We start from the raw sequence: 9521 nt of genomic DNA on the forward strand, positions 1-9521 counted from the left end.
ATGTGCATGTTCTGACCTGTAGCCTAATTCTAAATGTCTTGAGGAAGCACAGCCCAGAAAAGCCTTTTGTGGCCGTTATGTTCCTTTGATTTCAAATATTGCTCTTTCTTACAATCAAATGCTTTGCTTGACTATGTTTTCCAGGGAGTTGACAAATACCTACAAGTCCCCATTATATTTCCATAAAGTGGCACACTCAGAGCTTTTATCCACCCCCGTTTCTCTCCCCTGGGTTCTTTATAAAAGTGGGTATGCTCTCCAAATGGGAGATTGGATCAGGAAAAGTAACCTAAGCTTCTACATCATCAACTGGAAAAAAAAAACAGTGAAATGAAATATCATGAATTACTACATGTAACAAAAGACTCAATACTGTAAGATAAACAAACATCCTTGTAATCAGTGCTCTGGTTCTTGCTCAGCAGCGAGGACTAGAATGGAAGGTCCCCTGCTAACTGCACTGGAGTCTCCTCAGAGACAAATAGCTGCTAAAAACTGCTGGAAGGTTGGTGAAGTCCTAAAATCGATATAATTAAGAGCCTTGAGATACTGAATCTCAACTTCCTCTTCTGATAAATGAAGATAGTAAAATCTATCTCTTAAGGTTGTTAAAAGGATTGAGTGAAGTCTGAGGTCACTATGCCCATTGCAGGACCTATATAAATGGTAGTAGGAGTAGTAGTATTACCCAGATTAATAAACACTCCATAATAACCTTGGAACATCCATAAACATAGAATGTAACAGAACTCCTCAAATATACCGATAATGGACCTGACTGCTACAAGATATATGTGGTATGAGGGAAAAGCCCTGAACCAGAAGCTACTGGATCTTGTCAGAAGCAATGTCTCTACACACTTAGCTGTGAGATCTGAGCCATTCACACCCCATCTCTTTCAAATTAGTCATCTGAAAATTCAAGGAGTTGACCTAAATTGTTTGTAATGCCCCTGGAAGCTCACAGACTGTCGTTTTAATGGATTTTCTAGATTAAGTAAGGTCCGTCTACAATATCTGAGAGGCATAATGTCACTAGATAATATACTGGAGGTTTTTGTGGAGGGGAGGGTGACTATTACTTATAAGATATCTCCCTAGAGAACTCCTAACTAGAACACTTGAACTCCTAAATTTCTTTAAACCACATCCTCCTAGTCAACTCTACTAGACCCCACATTTATTTATTTCTGTTAAAAGGAACAAGCTGCTGTGCCAAATGATAAAGAGCCTATCTCTTAGGAGCCGGGAGCATTTGACAGATACTATCACATTAAAACTGTTAGTTGTTGGAGGACAGCTAATATGAAAAATCATCCTACTGATAAGGAATCTGAAACAGAAAGTCAAGTGACTTTCTCTTGAGCACCAAGTGAGTTAAGGCAATTTAACTCTCCGAATTCTATGGACTCATCTGGCCTCCTAATTAGGTAAATGCAACTGTCCGGGCTACTGTGATGTCCCCTGTTATGGACCTCTTACCTGTCACTCACTCCTGTGCTTCTCCCCCCAAAACCCGACCCTGGCTCTGACCCTCCCTCCACCTCACCACCAGGAGCATCACTATGGGCTCCACTATGATCACCTCTCCATTCTCAGCAACTCCATGGTCAAATGCCCTCCTGATGCTGATCCAGTCATAATGTTAGGAGGATTATCTAAATGCCTTCCCTCCAAACCCCATTATAGAGAATAGAATTGTCCACAGCCCAAATTGAAATTGACACAAAATCTGCTTTTGGTATCTATCAGCCATCTATGGGCCCTTATAGCAAGACCCGTTAAATAATTTGTGGGTCTCAGTGCAAAGTGAAAATGAAAGACACTTTGTTAAAAAAAAAAATTATGAAGAATTAACACCGGAGCATTTAAGCAAACCCTGGGCCCCAGGTAACTGTGGGCCATGTCACATGCACGTGGAGCTGGACCCGCTTCCCAGTGTCTCCTCTTGAGTTCTAAACATATACCAGATGTAGGGTCTGGCATCTTCAGCAACCCGGAGCTATTTCCCCTCTCCTCACAGCAACCTCAGGCAATTTGTTTGCCAATCCCTTGTCTCCACAGGTTTATTTTATGTGCCACTGACATTTGCTATTCTCCTGTGGAGGAGGTCGTCAGATAGTGAATCCACTGGATCAACAGTGTTATCTGGAATATCATCCTCGCACTCCCATTTCAAATACGGCCTCCAGAATCCTGGCTGCATTTTTATTGACTAACCTATCACTAATTGGACCAGGGAAACCCTGTGTGTGGACAGTGTGAATCTCAATATCTGTCCAGGAACCTGGTATGTGGTCCACCTGGGAGTAGGGCTTGACCCTGGAGAAAGTCTCCTCAGCAGAGTAATGGTGTCTTTTCCTCAGGATGACAGACAAAACATTTAATTTCTCATTATCTAAAGCCAGTAAAACATCTGTAGGCTCAAAGCAGCTCTGCCAATTAGCAGAGGCCACAGCCTGAATCAATAAACTGCAGGCTAAAAATAAAGCCACAAGGTCCCTTTGGAATGCTACTTGACTTAAAACAGACCTAAGTGGAATATTCCTTAATTACCAGTGTTTCATAATACGTTTTTTGACCCTTTTTTCTCAGGCATGTTTGATTCTCCAGGGTATTTGGAGGCATTGCAAGTTAGCATCTTAAATCTGTTTCTAATCTGCAGATAGGATTATTCTTCCTACCGAACAACCATGGGCCTTGGCAGAAAACAAAAATAAAATAATAAGGAACATATTATTAAGCATATTGTTGTCTGCATTATCAGATATAACTAGCGTCTTGAACTGCTAGAATTATTTAGAAAAGCTTGGGTGCTTTTCATTTATCATCAAAATTCAAATACACATTTCTTTCTGTTATGTTCTTGAAATACTGGGCATCAACTAAATTTCAGAAATTCAAACAAGAGGAATTCACTAAAGGAATCCTTATGGAATTCTTTTGTAAAATAAGTCATTATTCTCAATATGAATAATCATTCCTCTATCTGTGTTTTTCTTCAGATATTTTATCATATTTTGGTGGCAGGCAGCATACAATCTGCTTCTTTAGAGATTCTGATTCTTTAGAGAATGATCCCCAGACTGTATCATTTGAGACAGATAAGTTAGATCCATTCAACACAATAGAAGCCATGTTAATAACAACCAAGTGGTGAGACCAGCTTCTCAATATGAAATTAATTCATTACAATGAATATAAAGTACCGACAATGGGGTAGAGTTAAATACAGCATCTTTCTGCTAAAGAAAGAAAAAAGGCATAGATAAAAAAAAAACACACACATGTGCCTAAAAACTCTTGGCTGTTACATAATTTGAAATGAGACTATCAGATATATATCATTCCTTGAGTTTTGCCCAGAAATAAATCAGAAAGGGAATCAGAGAGCTCACTGTAAAAAAAAAGCGCAAAATTTATGCACCAGGGTTTTAGCCTAGGCTATATCACAACTAGCTGTGTGATTTGGGGCAATGCACAAGAGACCAGTGTTTTTGTCAATAAAATGAAAATTTTAAACTAGATTATCTCTAAAGTTCCTTTAAACTTTAAGTTTCTCTGACAGAAGTTCTATTTTAAAATGGGGTTGGAGAAGCATGTCTCTGATACAAGCTTTTCAACTTCCTACAGAGACAACCAAGATTTAAATATAGAAATACTTCTCTTATTGTAAAAGTCTCACAAAGCTGTTCAACCAAGTTATTAAAAAACAACCAACTGATGTATATTTTACACTTGTATTTATCTTCTGCCTACTCACTTATAAAAACAGTAAGATGGGATATATGTCCACCAACCTGGAAAAAAAAACCCTCAAAATGTAATTTTCCCTAAATTACTATATTTGAAATTTTTCACTAGAGTTCAACAAGTTTCATGGTTTACTAAATATTATTTTCCATAGTTTTTGAAAATGTGTTGGGGAAAAAAATGAGTGTTTGTCATTACTGCCCAGAAATTTTTCTTTTTCAAAATAAGATCATACTTCTTGTCTTTCAATCTCCCCTGTCTCCTTCCCATTCTGCCCCTTTCCTCAGTTTCATCTACAAAAACCACCCAAGTAATTTCTCTTGGCCTGATGTCCAGCATTCAGGATGCCATACATGATTCTAGGCCCCCCAAATTATACCTTTCATAATGGCAATTACTTTCATTTTCTTTTATAATTTTCTTTGAGCCAAATTACTTTTCTTTTATGTAAAAATGTTGTAAAGCTACATTTTCTATATCTGAATAAAAATGTGATGGACTAGTTTTATAGTTATTAAGGCAACCCCCAGATATTCAAACTTGAGGGGGGGGAAGCGTTTTTTGGCTTGTTTTGGGGGGGGTTGTTTGTTTGTTTTTTATGATAAAAAGCATGTTATTGTAGATTTCTAAAGCTCTGAGATTGCTTTTTTTTAATTCTTCAAGTTTCCTAAAATTTAACATGTGTTAACTAACTTGTTTGCATATCATGTCCTTCCAAAGGTTCTCAGGTGTAGTTTTATTATGCTATTCTAAGATCCTAAAGACACATGTTTGCTTTGTTTTATTCTAGTTCCTTATTTGATAGAAACACAAGGACTCCATTGTTCAAATTTGCATGTTGCACAAAAATACGTATTTGAGCAAATTATACTTACAAAGCTTGGCATTTCCAGATATATCTCATTAACTACTACACTAATTGTAGATTATAAACAGGTTACAGCAGAGACACAGGACTATCTCTAAGGAAGATTTGCAATTTATACGATAAACTCCTTCCCAACTCCACTCCATAATTTTTATATTAATGAAAATTAGTTAAAGGAACATTAAAGGTAGGTTTTATTTTGGATGAATCTTATTAGAAAGGGGATATATTCATTAATTGTTTAAATATTTCTTGAGCACCTACTGTACCAGTCGCAGCGCTATGCCCACAAAAGCAGTTGAAGCATGGATGAGAAAACTGGGCGATTCCTTTAGTAAAGGAGGGAGAGACCTCGCAGGCCAGTCCCCCGTTCTCCACCTTTTTTGTACCACCTACCAGCTAATGGAAGGAACTATTCTTCTTAAATTGCCTTGCCCCTCGGTACTACCTAGCCATCTGCTTCCCTGAGTCCCCGGACATCACATAGACCTCCATAGATGGGTCACATGGGGCTCGGCATTACCATTACCCTGGAGATAGATTCGTTTCAAGATTGTAAAGTTTTTATTTTTTTATTTTAAAATTTTTTTTAATGTTTTATTTATTTTTAAGACAGAGAGTGACAGAGAATGAGTGGGGATGGGGCAGAGAGAGAGGGAGACACAGAATCCGAAGCAGGCTCCAGGCTCTGAGCTGTCAGCACAGAGCCCTACGCAGGGCTGGAACTCATGAACTGTGAGATCACGACCTGAGCCGAAGTCAGACGCTCAACCGACTGAGCCACCCAGATGCCCCAAGATTGTCAAGTTTTTAAATAGAAATCTGCATCAGAGTCATTTTACTCTCTATGATTAAAAAAATAAATAAATTGTCATGTCCTGCCCTTCCATAGCAGGAAATTCAGATACCTTGCAGAAAGTAACAGGCTCATATTAAAGAATAAGGGCAGTGAGATATTTTGGGGATGACAAACCTGACAGGGGTGCCTGGGTGGCTCTGTCATTTAAGCGTCCAACTTTGGCTCAGGTCATGATCTCACAGCTCCTGAGTTTCTCTGTGCTGACAGCTCAGAGCCTGGAGCCTACTTCAGATTCTCTCTCTCTCTCTCTCTCTCTCTCTCTCTCTCTCAAAAATAAATAAACATTAAAAAAAATTTTTTTAAATGAAAGAAACCAGACAGACCCCCGCTTTGCAACCACATACTAGTAAGCCCAGTATGTTTAACACATATATGGTGACTTAAAGAAGCAAATAGTCGTGATTTCCATCTGTGATAACAAAGAAATACAAAGAAACAAGAACTACAAAGATAAAGATAATAAAGAAAAGTTCCAGTTTCCTCGATACTTTATTGCATTAAAAATGAATACATCACATTATTTCAGATAAAAGAAAATATGGATAATGGTAGATAAGACATATCTTGAAATATCGCCTCACTATCAGACACCTAGAAATGTTACAAAAATACATGTAACAAAATACCTCTCCCCTCCCATTTAAACATATATTTAAGCTCACCAGAAAAAAAAAAAAAAAAAAAAAGGAAAGAAAATCCCCACAGAAAACCAGAGGGAATCCTAAACCAGAGTAGTAAACTAGCATTTAACATATGGTTGAGCTCAGCATTTGCTATTTTCAGATATCTGAAAGGTTGGCTTTTAGGAGCCTTTGCATGTCAGAAAAAGAGATTCCAGGCAGCTCCAGGTAGGAAGATGAGCCAAGGACTTCAAAGTGCTACATCTTCAGTGAAAGAGTGGAGAGGAAAACACAGTTACCTGCAAAGACTAATGACAAGGAAACCTGGATTCAGCATAATACCAGGGTATTCTGTGCTCTCCTGGATTTATAATTTAAATTTACCCTATGTATATGGTCCTGGAACCTCCTCTTTCCTCATGACAACAAGCCAAGAAAATAGGAAAGAAGTCCTAGGTTAGAAGTGTCTGGGCTGCCTGACAAAGCCAATGCACATTGTCTTCAAGGAATGTATCCTCAACCTTGTTCTCAGCGGGTTCCACAGATAAACATCATGAATGTACAATAAAGCTAAAGAACACAACCCAGTCCAAATTAAACAACTGTAAGCTGTCTTCTTTTTTCCAGGAGAAGAACTTCGCTTTTCTAGTTGCTAATGTTGCCTTAAATAGACTGGAGGGTGGAGGTGGCGGGGGGGGGGGGGTGGGGTGGGGGGGTGGGGGGGGGTGGAGGGGGTGGGGGGTGGGGGGGGTGGAGGGGGTGGGGGGGGTTGGGGGGGAGGAGGGGGGGGCAGACACTGAGATTCTAACTGATCTCTGTAATCCAGTTGGCTAAGACACAAAAAGACCAACCACTAAGTGCTCAGGAGAAAATGGAAACCAAGCAGGGCTGCTGTTCCTTTTCCATTACAAACTAGAGATCGGAATCCTGAAAGCATTACTAATTTCCTGGGAAAGTCAAGAGAATGGATGTAGAGCCACCATGAAATGGAAGCTGTAATGATTGGGAGTTAATGACTGGACTTTACAGACTGACAGAACCACAATTGTCATAAAGGCATCTTTAGAGTAAGTCATTTGAATAAATGCAGACAAGTTGGTAGCTAGTTTTAACTGTTTTTAAGTGCATTTTTTGTGCTGGCAATAGTGTGGGGTGCTCAGTAATCCGTTTTTAATTTACATTGTCACCATGTTTCTGGTTTACACAAGGCAGAAGCCAAAGTTAGGTTGTTTCTAGTTAGCAGCAAGCAGAGAAGCCAAGAAGAGGAGGTGAGTCAAGTCTGGGTTACAGAATATTCCACCATGCTCTAAGATCTGGGCATTGATGCACCTGGGTGGTTCAGTCAGTTGAGCGTCTGGCTTCGGCTCAGGTCATGATCTCGTGGTTTTTGAGTTCGAGCCCCGCGTCGGGCTCTGTGCTGACAGCTCAGAGCCTGGAGCCTGTTTCGGATTCTGTGTCTCCCTCTCTCTCTGCTCCTCCCCCTCTCATGCTCTGTCTCTCTCTCTCTCTCAAAAATAAATAAACATTAAAAAATTTTAAGATATGGGCATTGAGTCTATTATGACAGAGGTTGCTCTACAAAGATACAACATGGGAAGGAATTGCAGGTTGAAGGGACAGAGTAGAAAGGCTAAGGGGATCAGATCCAGAATTCAAGAAAAGCAGGAGCAGACTCTCAGGATCCTGACACAAAGGGTGGTCGTGGAACACGGGGAAATCCACATAGATGGATATCTCAGGATCTGTAAAAGGCAATTGGGCCCTCACAGAGGACAGATCACACATATCTGCTCACTCTAGGAGAAGGGCTATACTTCTTGGTGATAAAATGAAGTTTCTGGTTAAAAAAAAAAATCAGTACTTTGAGAGGTTTCTTAAGCAAGGTGCTACCTACAAAGCACACAGAACTCACATGTTTCTAAACTTTTTAGTAAAAACTACGATGTTGTAAACAAAAACTTGAATACAATATTTTTAAAAATTCTTTAAGGAATATAGAGCTAAAATAATTGTGTTGTTAAAAACCTGTTAAAGACTAAGGAGGCAATAGCTGACATATTCACATCACATACTGCCTTTCACAGACTGTTTCAGTACATCTTTCTTTTCATTTTCTCTACTGAAATTAGTAAGGAGGAACAAGCATTTTCATATAGTACTTAAGTGTTAAGCACCATAGTAAAGGTTTTCATAATTTATTATCTGACTAATTTGTGGTGTATTTAAAGTATACAAAAATATATTCTAAGTTAGTTCATTTAAGTATCAGAGGTACATAGTCAGAAATAGCTGCTGAATATCATTACAAAATCTGGTGTGAAAAGAAATACACTTTTGCCAGGGGATAGAAAATAAAACTATAGAGTTTGTGTTTCCATCTAAATAGAAAACTCTCCGTAGCAGTTAAGGTAGTAACTACTCCACACGGTCTCAACGCAGGTGGTTATATTTACAGACACATCAGAAAATCTCTCCTTTGTGAGAATGAAAACATTGGCCCAAACTGCTGCCAATTGGATACATTTCACTGAAGAACTCCTCAGTATCTATGAGTGAATTCACCAGTTGTTTATCATGCTTCTAGAATATACTTAAAAGTATTATGTATTAACTATATATATTAAGTATATATCATATTACATTAAAGTGTTATATCTTAATTATGTATTTTAAAGACCATATATTAAAATATATAGAATATATTTACTGTGAACAAATGGCAACAATCATACAAAAGAAGAGGATGCGCTGTAAATAGCTTATTTCTTAAACCACCACCACCACCAGTAACCCATTTCTAACATTTCATTATTCTATTCATGTAAAGAAGTTGAATTTTAACCATGCGAAAACAGTAAATATTCTGTAACTATGCACATTTGAACTTGTGTTACTTCAGTCTTAGCTGGGTTGAAATAGAATTGGAATGAATGTGCTCAGGAGTGAATAGATCACAATTAATCAAAGACAGCCTTTTAAAGAAAAGAGCTTTTGCAGACTGCACCAATGAAAAGGCTCAATGCTCCTGTCACCTGCCCCTACCTGACGCCTCTGAATCTGTCAGGTCCACCTTTAATTCCTAGACTACCTTTTTCCAGAAAAATTAGAAATGCTTAGGTACCTGCCACAAATATCTACACTTTGTCCTGGAATTTTTCCGGGGCCATCTCCTACATAGCCATTCTGTTACTCTTCACTCCATGGCTTTTTGCTTCTCAGCCCTGTTGATATACAATTTTCACTCCATAAGAAGACGTTCATGTTGTATTCTGTTCACCAAGCTTTCCACTGGTATTCTTCCAGGGTGCTACTTTCAGAATTGTCCTGTCTGCTCCTTGCACCCAAACCAGGAGAAAAAGAAATCTCAGGCACAGTGCCCATAGAGACTCCCAAATGTCCCGAGGTAGGAAAAGAATTGGGG

This window comes from Acinonyx jubatus, chromosome E4 (genome assembly GCF_027475565.1).
Source record: "Acinonyx jubatus isolate Ajub_Pintada_27869175 chromosome E4, VMU_Ajub_asm_v1.0, whole genome shotgun sequence".
In the NCBI taxonomy this organism is placed as follows: Eukaryota; Metazoa; Chordata; class Mammalia; order Carnivora; family Felidae; genus Acinonyx; species Acinonyx jubatus.